This window comes from Hippoglossus hippoglossus, chromosome 2 (assembly GCF_009819705.1).
Source record: "Hippoglossus hippoglossus isolate fHipHip1 chromosome 2, fHipHip1.pri, whole genome shotgun sequence".
In the NCBI taxonomy this organism is placed as follows: Eukaryota; Metazoa; Chordata; class Actinopteri; order Pleuronectiformes; family Pleuronectidae; genus Hippoglossus; species Hippoglossus hippoglossus.
Genome location: NC_047152.1, coordinates 2,259,135 through 2,277,215, shown reverse-complemented (window position 1 = coordinate 2,277,215; position 18,081 = coordinate 2,259,135).

Genomic DNA, 18,081 nt, shown 5'->3' with positions numbered 1-18,081 from the left:
GAGAGATGGAGATGACACAGAGGAATGACAAGCATGAATGACAACGAACCAACAAGGACAAGGGAAGCACAGAGACTTATATACACAGGGAAGGCAGGGGCAATTGAACACAGGTGGGACACATGAGGACTGGTGCAGACAACCACAAGGGCGGGAAACAGGACAAAGACAGGAAGTGAAGATGGAAAACACAAGGAGCAGAAACTACAAAATAAAACAGGAAACAGAACACAGGCAGAAAACAAATCTAAACACAGAAAGAAACAGAGTGGGAAACGGAGTGGGACACCACGAACCACAGGTACGGGTCGAATACAAACATAAACACAGGGATAAACACGAAACACAAGGAGGTCATAATCAAAACTGAAAAACACTCTTCATAAAAGAGGCGAGAATAAATAGTCCAAGGTCATAATCACGAAAATATGAATAGCCACCCCTGTGAAACACAGTGGCCACTGAGCAGTACAAGAGACCGTCTACAGAAATTCGCCCCCAGTATGTGGATTAAACAAAGCTTCGAGGCAAAGAATTTGAATAAACGATTTTTAGTAATCGCTTTACTCGGGTTACCCTAGGAATTGTTTCAGCCCTAGTAACACTGTACAAGTGTACAAAATTAACAAAAAAACCCCTAAAAAATCATCATTTTCAAATTAACTTTAGAAATTAAACACTGATTAAACAACATATTTTCAAATTACACACATATTTTCAAATTAAACACACATTCTCTCATAGGCAAGACAAATGAGAGTGCATATTGAATACTGCTTCGGTACTGTGTCCTAATGGTAATAAATCAAGTTGATCTGGGTGGGTGGGTGAGTGAGGTGTGGGTGGAGGTGAGGGGGCGGGTGAGTTGCTTTTACAGTATGTAAGAATGTTCTTATTCATCAAAGAGAGACTTAAAAATGAAATCAATGTTTGACAGGTGTTCTGAATTCGGAAAACTCCCCGCTGATTGGATAATACTTTTTTATAGGGATGGAATTGCATAGCAAAGGAGAAGACAGCGCTCACAGCAGCAGTTAGTCCTAAATATATCAAACAGGAGAGCTGTCATTTCAAATTGCAAACCATGGAGAAAAAAGTGAACAAGGATGGATATTTTCTCCTTTGTTGTCTTAACCTAGGCATAAAACATAGCCTAAAAATGTGAACATGAAAAAGTCACCCTCAAATCCGAGTTACAATTAGACTGATTATTCTTTCATTGATTTCTGGGTACTGCTAGTTTAGGATGAAGCATTGATAGGAGAACCGGAAGCAGGCACTACTCATGGCCACAGGGAACCAGCTACAGCGCTGAAGTGTCCATAAAATCCATCTTTTGTCCCTTGCGGTATGCCTCCTCCTCCAGCTAAATGGGATGGTCTTCTTCATCTTCCTCAACAGAGAAGTATCACCTTGGTTAGACTCAGCTGCAGCATCTTGTATGATCAGTTCTGAAAAATAATTGGAAAAGATACTGGACAAGAGAGCCTGGTATTGCCACTTATGCAACTTCAACAATTGATTGAATTGAAAAGAAGGGGTTTTGCAATCGGTTATACCAAATTATGAATAATGGGTAAGTAGAACTCAAAGTTTACCTTTCATCCTTTGAGCAACCTCCTTCTTAACATTAGGACTGACCAGCAAATGGTGCTCCAGCCACCGAAGGGAAAACGCTGGATCCAAGGCAGCTACTTTGAGGTACACTGGATCTAAAAAGGGTGCAGAGATTCCATCTGGACTCTTTGACATTTTAACACTGATGAAGATTCCAACAAACGTCTTCCTCAAGGAGGCATAGAGAGTCCTGATGAGTCCGCCCAGGAAACAGACTCCAGGCTTCAACATCTCCAAGTGGTGATTTAAAGAAAGGACTGAGGGTACAACAAAGCTGACGGTGACTATGTTCTCCCCCTGTGTCCAATCTGTTGCTTCTCCAAATGATTTCAGGACATCCAACAACTCCTTCAGCAGATTCCCCTCCCATGCTGAGGAGACAGCTCTGTGTGCCTAACTCTTACCAGGACTTGTCGTGCTGCCTTCACCTGTCTCAGCCTAGAGACAGCAGCATGCCTCTTTCACCAAATTCAGCTTCAAATGCCTCTTTAAATGTTGTGGTTGTGTGCAGGAGTGAGCTAATTTGGGATAACTTTGAAAGGGTAGGAGCTATCAGCTGTGTTTCCTCTAAGCCATCCCCAACCACAAGCTGGAGAGAGTGGGCAAAACACTGTAAGCGCTTCTGTTTGGCCAGAGCAGCATCTACTGTTTAATCCCCTTCCAAGGTGAGGTAATTCCAGAGCTCTGGGCCATCAAGGTCGTCATCATCATCTTTTTCATGTTCACTGGGAAAGCACACTGTGAATGTTTGCAGTATTTCACTTCATATCCAACATCTCTTTAAGGCCGTACTCGTCACATATGGCCTCAAAGAGCTCTCAGATTCTTTCAGCTGTGTGGGGGCCTTTGAAGTGGTTGCAAGGCAGGATATTGGACCTCAGCTGACTCTTTTACTCCTTCACTCACCATAAAATGCACTGTAACTCAAAAGAACCCCCCTCATCTTCCGGTCAGACCAAATTTCCACTGTGAAGGAAACATGTTCTCCGTTGCTGAGCTGAGTTTTCAATGTTACACGTTTGACATCAGCAAGGTTTTCCACTTTTGCTGTCAATGTCCTGCGACACTCCGGGCTGTGTTTAGTTTCAACCACTGATAGTGCTGAAAACATTTGTTTTTCAAACTGGACGGGGGCATGTTGCATCCACTGACCAGTTCTGACAGTATAACACGTGAAAGGGCTTCATGTTGGCGAGGAGTTGAATGGTAAAGGTTTGCTCCTTTTGTTCCGAAAAACCTGGATATTGATGGCTGCTGTGAATCACTTGAGAGGGATTTGTTTGATCGGTACTTTTCAAATCTGTAGGAGACAAGCATGCTCTTATCATTATGTTTCATATCCACACATGCACTCACAAATACTCTGACAGTACATTGTAAACAGTTAAAATAGTAGTTTTTTTACCAACCCACAGTTGGTAAGTCAAACAAATCAAATCGAAGGTAACCGAAGCTAACACCTCAGGCACATTGTGGACGTCATGGAGAAAAAGTGCACATGCACTACAAAGTGCTACATCTAAGTGCCATATAAGTGCAACAATTTTTGTGTTTTATCCAAGGTGTAGTCGGAGGAGATGTGTCTTTAGCCTGTGGCGGAGGATGTGTAGACTTCCTACTGTCTGGATGTCAATTGGGAGCACGTTCCACCATTTAGGATCCAGGACAGCAAACAGTTGTGATTTTGTTGAGTGGCTAGCGCGCAGTGAGGGAGCAACAAGCCGATTGGCAGATGCAGAGGGAAGTGGACGGGCTGGGGTGTAAGGTTTGACCATGTCCTGGATGTAGACTGGACCCGATCCGTTCACAGCACTGTACGCAAGTACTAGTGTTTTGAAACAAATGCGGGCAGCCACCGGTAACCAGTGAAGGGAGCGGAGGAGCAGTGTAGTTTGAGTGAACTTAGGTTGGTTAAAGACCAGTCGAGCTGCTGCATTCTGGATGAGGGGGACGTACTCTCCTGATGTGGTGCAGCATGTATCTACAGGAGCGGGTTGTTGCAGTAATGTTGGCCGTAAGGGAGAGTTGACTGTTGAGTGTCACACCCAGGTTCCTAGCAGTCTGGGTGGGGAGGTACTACGGAGTTATCAAAGGTAATAGTCAGGTCATTGGTGGGAGAGCCTTTCCCTGGAAGGAAAAGTAGTTGGTCTTGTCAAGGTTGATTTTCAGGTTGTCCACAGGACAGCCACTGAGAGATGTCAGTCAGACAGGCAGAGATACGTGCTGCTACCTGTGTTTCAGGTGAGCTCACGCCATCGATTTATAACCAAATAAATCTGATCGTTTTTGTGAAGAGCAACAGAGACAAGCAGACACACACACACACACACACACACATACATTTAGGTGTATTATATCTTTCTTCACTGCTGTCAGATTATTATTTTCAAATCAGAAAACAAAAGACAACATTTTGGCAAACACTGATGTATTGATTGATAACAGAGTATTTAGTTTTACAGCTCCAGTTAGTTTCTCGTATCCGAGATGAAAAAGGGAGGCGTTTAGAGTAAACACAATAAATAAAGCTGCCAGCTGCCATCTTTAGCCAGCTTGTCTGGGCTGCGTAATACAGAAGCACATTTACAGCATTACATTTCTCCACCATATCTGCCCCTGCACTCTTGTCTGCCATTGAATATTTCCCTGAGAAATTGGCAGTGCAATCAAAATATATTAGGTGTCACTGAACAGTGCATCTTATCGGGCAAACACACAGGCAAAGCAGATGAAATTGCTATTGAACATCAAGCGGAGCAGCCATAGTGAAAAGTGTTAGGTGGCAGAAACATTTCCCGGTGATAAATCAACCTATTTGGTGTCAATTTATTTTTATACACTCTAAAATGTGTGACTGGGGTTAATTCATATTTAATAAATAAATAATAGTAACCTTTGTATAATAAAAAAGAGTTTGTGCTGTTTGGAATCAAATTGAGCTGAATTCAACAAATTAGATTTTTTTTATTAATGGCATTTTACTAATTTTTGTTAGAATAAAATCAGCTCTGAATCACTTAGTAGAATTTAATTGTATTTTTTAGGAAAGTCAAAAGTTCAAGAAAATTGATACATTTGACTCATTGGGAGGTCTTAGGTTTTAATTACGTTACACTTCCCGCCCAAGGCATTTCGAGCCACACGGACATGCAGCACATTTCAGGGACTGCCATTTTCCAAAAGGTAAGATCTTTTCAATTATTTGTAGTGTATAACCAAGTTGCTGTAGCAGTTGAAAATTGTTTTTGAGAGTTATCAAACATGTAGAGGTGTGGGAATTTCGCGGACGACTCTGCATCGTTGCAAGCTGCTGTCTGCGGACTGAAGTTTACTCATGAGACATGATCCGACATCATCGATTAATAACTAAATGCATGTGATTATCAGTTTGTGTGTGAGGAGGGACAGAGATGAACTGGACACACACAAACACACACACACACACTCCCGCAGACAGAAGTTCTTCCCGCAGTTTATGACGCAGTCCGATGTTTAAACTTCTTTGTTGCAGAATAAGCGACGCCTCGTTTATCCAGCAACATAAATATGAATTCAGCAGGTTTGTATAAAATTCAGTTGTAAGTGTGATGATTAGAAACCATCAGAGGAGCGGAGTCACTTGTCGACCAGCGTAGTAGTGCGCCTCAATCTTTAGATATCATGTTCACAAAAGTGGGATGGATGTACAGACAGACAACCTGAAAACATAATGCCTCCGGCCATTGACTGCAGCTGATGCAGAGGCATGATAAGAAGAACCTTAATTCTGGTGAAAATCATTACTGTTACCTCCTTTTTCATTGATCCTGCATTCAATCCTGCACCACAGTCTGCGTTCCGATCTTTGGGAATATTATTTGCGGCCAGACAACTCACTGAAGACAAGGGAATGTATGGAAAAGGTTGACAGCAGCCAACTGTCTCATAATTTAGCCTTAGCAGGTACACAGCCATTATGAATTCCTCATTATGACAAATACGAGCGTCAGTGCACAATTATATATTACTGAGGAAGAAATACCTTCCCAAAGGGTTCATGAAATCAAAAGGCGATTAATGGAGCTGTGTGCATGTTTGTGTGTAAACAACAAATCTGAGACTTCTAATGTATGTGTGCCTTCATCTGTTCTCTTCTCCCCTCCCCTTTCCTCGACTCAGTTTTCTTTCTTTACTGCTCACCTGAGCTTTTCCTCTCCTCTCGTCCTTTTATTTATTTTATTTTCCACCCTCTCTTCTCCCCTGTCTTCCCCACTGCACTCCTTTCCCCTCCTCTCTTCCCCCCCTCGCCGTAATAGAGTAAGTGGCCCCTATAAACCTGCCTGCAGCTCTCCAGGGTACTGCTGGTGCATTAGGCTTTGGGTGATGGTTTCTGCCTTTTCTCTCTTCTTTCAACCTGGCTTCTAATCTCTATTCCAGTGGATGACTCCCTCTTCTCCCCATGGATAAATGCTTCAAACTATTTGGGAGGCATAGACTCATTTCTGCTTGCTCTATACCTCAGAGGTAATGACAATGTTTTAAAACTTTTTTTTTTCCTCATGTCTGTCTTTTTATATTTTTGGGGTGATCCGATTGCAGGCTTGCAAGCAGTAAAATCTTTAACACTTTTGCTGGTGGTGGTGGTAATAGGTGGGCTTTAGCTGTCTGTGTTGGGCGGGTGGAGGTGAGATTTCTTCATGCGGGGGACACAAGAGTTATGTGTCTACAGGGTGATAAGGACTGCACGTATACACAGACACACTTTTCTCTATAGCTGTGAAGACACTTATTGGCATAATGCATTCCTGAGCTCCTTACCCTAACCTCAACCATTACAACTAAACGCCTAACCCTTTCTTTGCCCTGAAGAAGCCATCTTGGTGAAACGTTGGGACTCCTTTAGTACTTTTTTAGGATAAGTTGACGGATTTTAAACCAACATCTACAAACATGGCCTGGACATGTGACCATCACCACCGGGCCAACAGGAGCCAACATCTGACCCGGACCTGCAAACGGGTGAGTTCTCAGGCTGAAAACTGGATCAGACTCGGACAAAAGAGTCTGCGCACACAGAAGATTCCTTGTATTCCTTTCCAAGGCTCTGAACAGTGGTCAAGTGGTCCCCAGGAAACAGATCGGAGAAAAACACATTTTAAATTGTTACAGGCCATCCACCATTCAGAAATCATAGCTACAGCTAAACAAAATAAAACATTTCCTGGAGCTATGATGAAAAAAGCCAAGAAACTTCCCTCCTTTCTTAAACCAGCATCCCCAAACCTGCTCACACTGGAAAGAGTGAAAATGTATACAGATTAGTGGATGTTTGGCAATTCTGGTGGACCACTACGATACCATGGTTTACATGACATAACATGATAACATGACATTAGCTTCCTGCCTCTAGCCTCTAGCAAAGCCCTGAAATGAGCAAAAAGTAGATATGGTGCCGATTAGTTCTACATTCACAATCCCAAACACCCGACAATGCTGTTTTATTTCCAGCTCCCGTACCCGAAGAGGTAAAGGTACCTCTGTCCTCTACAGGCATTTTACTCAGATAGACGCAAAAAAAATACAGAATCCGAGATAGCAAGCTGACTTTGACAAATAACAGAGACGCTGCAGATGTTGGATTCAAAAACTACAGACCATCGATCCACTATTGAACAACGTTTGAAACTTCTTTATAGCACTTTGGGAATAAATTTCTTCCCCTCCCTTCAAAAAGCATTACATGATACTGTGTATAACTGCCTGTGTGTGACACTATATTCACAGCACTACAACCCTAACCCTATAAGTATAAATCATTTGTCTTTTGCCGCCCGAACCGCTAACTCTAACTATCCCTAACCTTAACCATTCCCTAACCCTAACCGTCCACAACCTTTACCATCCCTAACCATACCCAGCCCTGTGCGGAAATATATTTTCTTTTTAACTGGACATGGAGATCCTACCAATTGGACATTGTGATCAGGGTTGGTGATTCTATTTTTCTCTTTTCTCTTGTAGCCCACCTCCCACTACTTTCTGTAGGGCCTCCCTGGCTCATTTGCTAGAGCCACAGCCTTGCAGCCTCGAGGACCAGGACTACACACACACACATGCACAGTGTACTGTACTATCTATTTTAATATGTACTTTCAAAATGATCTTTAAGTGTGTAAAACTGATGTGATCTGATCTGATTGTTAATTAAATCTGCCACACACCAGACCTACACCTGATACGGGAAGATGAGGGATGAATTAAATACTCGGATCTGGAGGTCTAATTAGCGCTCTGGATTTTTATGAGGCCACGAATAGTTGCCCCAGAGATTGGTGAGATAGAAATGTATGTATGTAGTGCCATGCATTTATTTCAACTTTACTTTAATGTTAATGTTTCTGATATAATATCCAGAATGAGGGTTGGTCTGTGTCGGTGGGTACATTCCTAGAAATAAATATTGCATTAATGTGGATGGTGCAGCCTCATATTAATACTATCAAAAAAACACAAGCTGAGTTTTATTATGAAACAGTCAGCTTAGCACTGTTCATCAAAACTATGTTCACAGAACAAGATGACAATGGTCACTTTTTTTTTTTGACAGCCAATCAATTTGAAATATGCCACGTAACTATGCAACAGCCAGGAGCAGCCACAACGAGCTGTTAGTTTAACAGCTGCAGATGGCAGGCAGCATACCGACTTCTCAGCAAGACAACAAACCCCTCTCATTGTGCCCTGCTGTTTGCAGACTCACGCTGCGTGCAGCATAAAATCCAATCAAGGTGGCTCAGGAGAAACACCAATTATCCCCCTGACTTTTATATTAAAACCACAATAGTTTGTTTTTTCTGCCCCCAGAATTATGTGACATTGATTGTTACCATCCGTATCTACAGGTGCAACCGAATCAACCAGGACCAACATCTTCCAGAATTCCACTTTAAATTTGGTAGTAGTTTATGATTATATATATATTTAGTATAATATTTATTGTTTTATTATTATTTAAATAAAAACTGCATTGATGTAAGACTGGGATTAGGTGCCTATTTCTAGGTGGCCTTGCAGAATGATAATGGGTGCAGTCAGACTATTCTTCAGCACCAAGAGGACACTGCGGAGAGGTTTGGCTATACCAGGGTAGTTGAGGACAATCAGTGAAAGGATAAGTTCCCCCGGGTGGGCCAGTGGATGTCTGTCCAGGGGCACCAAACTGTCCAGTAACAGTAGTGACTGCGGTAATGATGATGTGGTTGATGCCTGACTTGGCATAGTTTAATAAAGTTGCAGGAGTAACATTAAAAAACCATGACAGACTGAGCACAGATTAAAAAATGTGCCTCTGACCTTTAGATTAAAAACAGGGAAATAAAGAATAAAAAGGTATACAAAGAAGGAGGCAAATGAAAATAAAGAATGGGGGAAGATAAATAGATTTTTCTCATTGTGATTAATTATGCAGGTGGCAATTTTCTGACATGAAGCCTTGGAGTTTTGGGGGAACCAATAAAGAGGAGCTCATTCTTCTCCACCTCCTCCTGTCTCTCTCTCTCCTGCAGTGACTCATCTTTCCATCCTTTATCTCCTCTCTGCTTCATTTACTCCCTGTGGTTCACCTGAAATTGATGCTCCTCTCCTCTGATTGTGGTAATTACCCCTGCCCTGCTGCTGCAATGCAATATGCACAACAGACACACAAAGTATAGAAGAGGGCAAGGCCAGATTGCGATTCATTGGCCTCTTGATGCATGCTGAGAGACGCTTACCCAGAGCTTTGTCAAGGACTGGGGATGATGGCTGACTTGTACTTGGAGTATTTATCATGGCTGGCTGACGACGGATGTGTCAAGATGGAGACAAGTGTGACAGAATGTCATACTCGTTGTTTGTCTCTTGGTAAAGACCGATTCAGATGATGTCCCTCGCCCCCAATATTTTGAAGTGAGACATTTCGGGCTGTGATGTGTCAAGCTGAAGATGACTGCTCAGGCTGTGTCAGGTTAAACTTTGTGTTGTAACATTGATTTTTGATTCAAAGTGAATGCAGCCCTTTGAGAAGTGTTTTACCTAGGTTGCAGCGGGAGGCCACATGTGTGCTCATCATACTTTGTAATATATGCAGTGCGATGGCCACCTGTGGGCAGCAAACCCACTGACGTATAATCAGCTTGAAAAGAAGAGGTTCACAGCTTTTTTCAAGTCTGTCTTGAAAGGTGCCAGCACAAGCATGGAAACAGTTTCTTTCTTGGTGTAATTGTTCCTCTTTGCTCACTCTCAGAAAAGAATAGGTTTGTCTTCAGATAATAAAAGGCTTTGGCTGTCAGATATATGATCAAATAGAACTTCTTTACTTTTAACAACAGTCTTGAACATAAATAAATGTGTCTCTAAGCCTTCAACTGACAGGGATCAGCTACAATAAGGTCATTGGGCACCAAAAAGATTGTAAATGTAAAGTTGCGTGCATGTCCTTTACTAATTCAGTGAAGATGTTCGCAAATAAATGCTTATTTAGCATATCCATTAAAACGTAAGCTTTAAGATGATGGTCCCTTATCCTGCTGAATCGCCTGCACACCTGCTCCTGTTGGGTTTGTCTCTAATATTGTTAGGTCTCAACTTCACCATGTAAAGTACCTTGAGACAATGTATGTTTTGATTTGGTGCTATACAAATAAAATTGGGACTGAATTGAATTGATCATTTGATCCCGTTTACAAACCTCTGCACTAAACCACAGCCCTTTCTCACGTATTTAAATTTTTTATCAGTGCCCAAATTCCTGATGTGGGATTCACACTGACTGCGTTTGTCGACGGTAATATTCCAACTATTGATCTTATTCTGGATAAGACATTGTTTTGATTATGATGGTTACACATGTTGCTTATAGAATATTCCATTCATGAGCATCGTCTGACTACGATTCCCATTATGTCGCAATACCTGTTTACACTTGCCCAGGAAAGGTCATAATACTCTCCATGTCTGAATTTGATTATTGCTTCGTCGGAGTATGACCTTATTCAGGTTCAGGTAATAAACAATGCTGTTTACATGGCAGTGTCTACAGGCTGTCGTCTTAATCGAGTTAAAATGAGAAAACAGGTCTCCGTGTTGTTACACTGATTGAAAGTTGGCACCAGTAATATTTTTCAACTTTAGGGACCTTTTGCTGAATAGAAACATAGGACACACCATTACCTATTAGTAATTGGTCTGCATTTATATAGGGCTTTTCTAGTCTTGATTACCAGTCAAAGCACCTTACAGTACAGTTTTTTCCCAGTTCACCCAGTCACACACACACTCATACAGTGCATCTATGTGCAGCACTTTTCTCTATGAGATGGGGAGGGGGATCAAACAGCCAACCTTCTCTCCCACTACTCTTCCACTGAGCCACAGCCACCCCTATTGGTCATATAAGACTTTTTAAAAAAGAAAAGAAAATATTGTTGGCAAAACCTCAGAGTGTGGGGGGGGGGGGGGGGAATACATTTTTCTGGTTATTTCTACTTTTTTCATGATATTTTAATGTGTTATTCATTCTCTAAAGTTACAGTCTCACTTCTCACTCCTCTCTGTGAGACAGTCCCGGGTATTCAGAATATCAGGATGTGCTCTCATGTGGCTCTCAGGACTGCTCAGTGAGTGGGGGAGTGCAGCAGTACGCTCAGTCAACCAAAACAACAAATCCCACATCCCCAGTGTCTGAGTAACTGCTTTTTTTCCCCCTCTTCTACATGATTTAACTTGATTGTTTAAGATCTCAGTTTTCGGAGTAGAGTGGGTTGATTCCCGTGTCCTCTGCTTATTAGAGATTGATACATGAAAATACTGATTAGATGACGTTACTGCTTCATGATGATTTTGTGGGCTCAGAATGTACAGGTGGTCACCATCTGACAAGAAGGTTAGTGGTTTGATCCGTGGCTGTTAGGATTTGCATTTACAATCGCACTCGTTCAAAAACAGAGTGAGAAGATTAAAACAAGAAGATTAATTAATAATGTGTGATTGTGTCAAAGCAGCCTCTGGAGGGCACACATGCTCTTGCAGTTGAGCTCTGCTTACACGAAACTCCACCTGACTTCTGACCGTTTGGGGCCAGAAAACAAGGGGGGGGGACGGACCTTCGTATGATTGGCCACTTCTAACTTGACATAACCCTGTATAAACGTATTATTTTCACAATAGGATCATGACCTGTAGGCTAAAAAATGGCAGTCGTGACACTGAAGATCATTCCTCTTTTGAAGTCGTTTGCGCTGCGCCACTAAACACAAAGCTGAAGAAAAAAAAATGACAATATTCTACACAGATGTATAGAATCTTTTTAAGATAGCGACCACTAACGCTGACCTCGTCATTCAAGATGCTCAGCCAGAGGGAGTAAGGCAAAGAGGACGAATGTTTCCAGTTACATCGGAAAATTACGAAAGTCTTTCTTCTACAATGCTTAGTAGTGACCCAACATAAACAAACATATAGGATGAGCTGTTTGTACCAGCTCTAGTAAAATCCTACTTCCACATTATATAAGAATAATTGTACGTTACTAGACCACCAACAGGCATTTTGTTTTGTTAAATTGTAAATGCGGGTCATTAACTTACATCTCGCCTCGTTAGCTAGAATATAAGTCATGATCTGGTATGTCATGTATGTCTCTCTCAAGACGCAGTGAATATTATTACTTCCACATTTGTTCACATGTTGAGTACATGTGCCTCTTGACCATGGTGAGCACAGTTGATCGGTCGTAATCCGATGACATGACCCGACACAAGGAACACTTTGAGTGCACTGAAGCCACCCACACAAATAACTGTTTCTCAAATTACTATTCCAAAAAACAAACAGAAGGGAATGGGGGAAAGTGAGATTTTCCCCTCAGCTCAGACATCAGCCTCATTTGATGCTTTAGAAAGTAAGCCCACTCACAAATTCACCTCTACCTCCCTATAATTATACAAGCCCCACACACTGTCAGCAGGCATATACAGCAGGAGTGAAAAGGTGATGGATTTGTGCATCTAATCCAGCTTCATACAATGGCATTGTACCTATAATTAAAAAGAAGATTAATAGCATCTTTAAAATATGACCTGCGCAGAGTGTGAAGCTGTTTCTAAAAACACAGGCCTTGTAATTAATGGGGAAACGTTTCACTTGCACATGACCTTGCAGTGGCATGATGTTAACTGGGAACATGTTTCTCTGGGAGGGGTAAAATAATGTGCTGACACTCTAGTACAACCTCTCCCCCCACTTACTGTCGTGAATAATTAGATTAATATATTAAACCATGAATATGCATCACTGTTAAGATTCCCGCAGAAGTTATGTTCTGCACACACAGTGCAAGCACACACAGCACTGCAGTGTTATGACTGTGTGACATTTTAATGGTTTTACAAATATTATGAGGGATTTGAGTGATTTACCAACCTGGAGCTGAGTAAATCATTGGCTGATGGGGAAGGAGTGACTAATGTGGCAGGTGAGTGAAGAACGTTCTCAGCAGACAAACAACAGCATCGTATGTTTGTTTAAATCCTGGAAATGAGCCGTGTTTACTGTGTTTATGTGGAATTCAGGTCCCTGAAGTAATCAGAGACATCTACAGTTCCATGATAACTGGGAAACTCCAGCTGCTGATGAAGCTCATTTAATATGAACATCTGCTAAACCTGGGCATTGTGCAAATACTGTATACTGCTTTACAAATATAGACTTTCACGCTAGAGACTATTTCTATTTGAACTTTAGAACTTTTGTACGCATGATACATGTTATTGACTTGACTTCCTCCCTGGAGTCTTTGTAATCGTTGCAGATCCAGGATTGCGGCTGTCCCCGGCTGGTGATTACAACTAGATTGCTTAGACGATATGATATGACGATATATAGACAGATGCTACATTGCTGCTCATTTCATATCCGTCCAACATTTTGTAAAATAAATGAACCATGCTAATGTAAAACCGGTTGGTTCCAATAGCAGTTAAATTGTACCCATGGTTGTCAGTACACAGCAACTGCTGGTGGTTGTGTAGTTGATATCGTACAAACCCCTTACTTAATTTAAATTTAAAATTTGCAGCCAAATTTTCATTTATAATTCTTATACATACTTAAGCTGAAAAAATAAACATGATCAGGGTTAATTTATGGGGGTTGAGAGATAAAGACCAACTACGACATTTAATCTGATTTGTGTTAGTGTAAAATCTGTGGAAACCCCTTTGTAGTAGATTTGATGCCAGTAAAATTTGAACTGTAGAGGCCGATCAGAACACCTACATGAAACATGTTTATTGTCTTCTGTCAGTTAGATATTATGACTCTTTTGCCATTCCATTCTCTGTGGATGATGGGTCCTGCTCACTGATAAATGAGATGGCAACTATGGACAGCTGCAGCTCGCCCACATAGCCCTGTAGTGTAGTTTGTGTGGTTACCACCTGCGCAGGGTTGAAATACAGCTCTTGCCTTGTGCACAGCACATCTTTACGTCCACAGGCATAAATCTGTCAATAAAATGCTGAGCCACAGGCTCACAGGAAAAGAGAGACCTTACACGTCATATTCAGACCCATAAATAATCTCTCTGTTGCCACTTTTATGCAACCTCAAGAAGCAAGGCTGGAGATGTGCCCCTGATGCAAGAAGAAGAGAGACTGATGGACCCATGACTTTGGTTAAAATCTTATGAAAACATTTTTTACAGACAAGAAATATCTTGGTCAGATATACTCACACACACACACACACACACGCTTTCTGCTTGTCTTGTGTATTTCTAGTGATTTGTAGAGCAGCTTGTGAAGTTATCCACAGTCGCTCAAAACTATCGAAACAAGCAGAGAACCATAACAAACATTGTGCTTAACTCAAAGTCAGAGACACAGACTTACATCTCTGAGATCACATTTTGGGAGGGAAATGTGCCTATCAATGAATTATATATGTATTTGTGATATGTATCCATAATATATTTGATAACACACTGCAGGATGTGGTAAAAGGGATAAGATTGATAGATTATACATTTTAAAGTAAAATGATTAGGGTATCACTTGGGAAGTAAACGATTTAGAGATAAAATGCAGGACAATATCTGGCATTTATATATTGATTGGTTGTAGGAGGGAAGGTAGTGTGAAACGTCTTGGCAGGACAAAGGTCTGTGAAATAGAATAATAGTAAAGTGAGGGTACACACAAAATATACGTATATATAAGAAATATAAAGGGTAAGAATTCAAAAACTAAAAGTAAGTAATACAAATATTGAGCTGTTTTTGTGACCAATTGTTCACTTTCATTCACAAAGTCTAACTGAAGCTGTCATTTGTCTTGGTGTCATTGGTCTGATAACATCTAGGTAATCACTCATGTAAGACCAATATCTGAGTTTGAACTCTAACCATCAGAGATGAGTGGTGAGGCCATTTTCCCCAGAGAGCAACATCTGTCTTGACAGGGAGGGAGCGAGGTAGAGCATATCCTGGGGGCCCCTCAGAGCTTCTGGGCTGATCCCAGATGAGCGTTTATAAGTTAAAGTGAGAGCAGGTCAACAGGAGAGTGGAGGAGGAAACAGAAACTCCAGCACACTGTTTCCACTTTTCTTCCACACAGTAACTTGCCTGCTGATCTCATCTCACTGTGTGTGTTGCTCTGAGCAAGTGAGTGGGGGCAGAGCCGCGGGGCCTTTGTGTGTGTGTGTGTGTGTGTGTGTGTGTGTGTGTGTGCTGCCTGGGAGCACACAACACATACGGTATTTTCGCCCGCTCCTGGTGTTTCACATGATTGGACCACCAAGGTGCAAGTACAAGAGCTTACGTATGACGAAAGCATGGTCATGCGAGCCCACCCAGAAGCCATAGGGATTGCATTGTGCAATGCCTGCAGTTCGAAAGAAAGTTGAGTACACAGGTCTAAAAATAGTTAGTCACACGCTGTACATGCACCCAGTGTTTTGTTTTAATTATCTTTTTTCTCATTTGTAGGAAAACTAAATTCAAAACCACAGCAACTGGAGAGTATTCATACTGGACTTTTTTCCCTGTAGCACTGTCCGTCCACTGTAAGCAGAAAACAAACAGAAGCCTCTTGTTTCAATCAGGTCGCACTCAGCTCAGTATAGACAGGTAACACCGTCTAGTATATAAGTGTCAGTAGGAGAATCACACCTTCAAAGAGCAGATTTAAAGTCGACTGTAGCTTTTGCCATTTGTAACATTTATAGGCAAGGTACATGTATTTGTAAACCACATTTCAACAGCAAGGGATTTCAAATTGCTTTGCATAAGAGGCATGTTAAATTAAAAGTAACATGAGACAATACAAATAAGAAACTCCAGGAAAGTTGTCAATGTTGATTTGAAAGAAGTGAGAGTTGCAGCATATACCTGTTTTTTTCTCTCCACAGTCTCCAGAGTGCTTGCTCATTGTGGGAACTTTTGAGTTTCTCTATACATTTTAAGGTCTTGACCTCATTGTGTTTATAATTTGGCCCTTAAAATTGAACTGAATTGAATACCTTTTATTTTTATTCATTCATCTTTCTGCCATGTATTTTTGTGAAGCACAAGTGCTGTACAAATAAAGTTATTATTATTATTATTATTATTATTATTATTATTACCTGTGTACAACACGATTCTGAGCTTCGTTTGTTGGTTCAAACTTAAGTAATTAACTAAGTTAGTTTATAGGAAGGTTGAAATTGTGCCACTGCCTGTGTCTATTATGACCAGCATTTCTCCATGGCGATCTCTTCTTACCAAAGAGATAATATATCATATATAGACATGTTAAAGACATCTAACAACACGTGCACAAAAGGAACGGAAATTTAGAACACATAATAGTCGGTTTGACAATACAAGCAAGCCAATTATTCATAGCACAACCAAATATACAAATGAACTGCAAATACACACGATACAACCAAACAGACACATGTGAAGTTGTCTCCTTTAATTGCAGTGCGTCTCAGGACCACTGTAAGAAACAGGAGCAAATATGTGGATCTTTTCTGAGACTGCGCCAGCACAGAGACCCTGTAGCTGTCCTCATAAATGAGGGACATCTGCAACTACCGTACGTCTCTGTTTGGTTGAATTTAAGTGAGCACATTTTAGGCTTTCGATGGCCAGGGGCCAGCAATAACTGCTGCAGCACCTGTTCTCGCCATCAGTGCTTATTGCTGTAACCAACCAGCTACAGCCAAATAACAACAGGCATTCCACAACACTAATGGGCTCATGGTAAGGTGGCAATCATGGGCAGTATCACCACTATCAGGCACAGCTCTCATCTGTGACATTTACTCTGACTGCAGCATAATATCACCTGGAGACATGTGTATGAGCTGCATGGAGCTCCACCTCATTACAATGTGAGCAGAAGGAGTGTGCGGGGGGGGCAACAACATCCAACTTCACAATGATGCTTGTCCTCAACTTCACAACGATGCTTGTCCTCAACTTCCCTCACCGCTGTATGACAACCAGCAGGTCAAATTAAGTCCATTTCCTTCTCTTCCCTCACAACACGAGCAGAATCCCACATTAAGTTCATTTCCATAATGAAGGACTTTATGGTTGTGCTGGGAGAATGGCAGCAGGCACTGTGCCCTTTGTCTTTGCACCAGTAAAGGCGTCACCTCATCTGTGTATTCTCCAGCATAGTTTTAATATGAAGGCAGTAAAACAAGATTAACGCCTCTCACTGAAGCAGGTTAAAGACAAAGAGGAGGCAGGGAAGGACACCATCTCCCTGCATTGGAGGTGTTGACTTTATCCTTTGCACTGCAAAGTTGTATAATAAATTGTATGAAATAAAAGTGTCTTTGAATCATCCAGTGTAATTAGATAAAGTTTTTCGTTTTTTCAAGTTTTAATTGCTTATTCATCACTTAAGTGTGTAAGGTTTGGATGAAAGATCTATTAGCAAACATTTAATGTTTTTAGTAGTGTGTAATCATCTAAATTGTACGAATTGTTGTTTTCTTTAGCCCAGAATGCGCCCTCTCTACGGAGGCCGCCATGTTTTTTTACAGTTTTCCAAACTGGACATATAAATTAAAAACTACCTTTTGAGTTATTATCACAAGTGAGGGCTTCCACACGTTCTCTTTCATGTTTGGAAGGGGAGGGGTGTCAAGCTGCAACATGCAAATTCACCACTAGATGTCACTAAAGTCTACACACTAAACCTTTAAAGAATTGATAAACAGGTGTTCAGAATGATGTTCAGTCGACTGGCCGTATGCAGACCTGTTCCAAGGGCAGAAAAAGAAGGCGGGTCACAAACTGACACCAAGTCCAATCATAGATGTCGCAGGAACAGGTAGAAAAGTAGGGGGAAAAGAGACAGGAAAGTATACACGTGTAGAGTGAAGACGTTACAGATTAGATCTGCAGTAATCAAAAAAAGAATTGTTTTGAGGCATTTTAAAATGCTA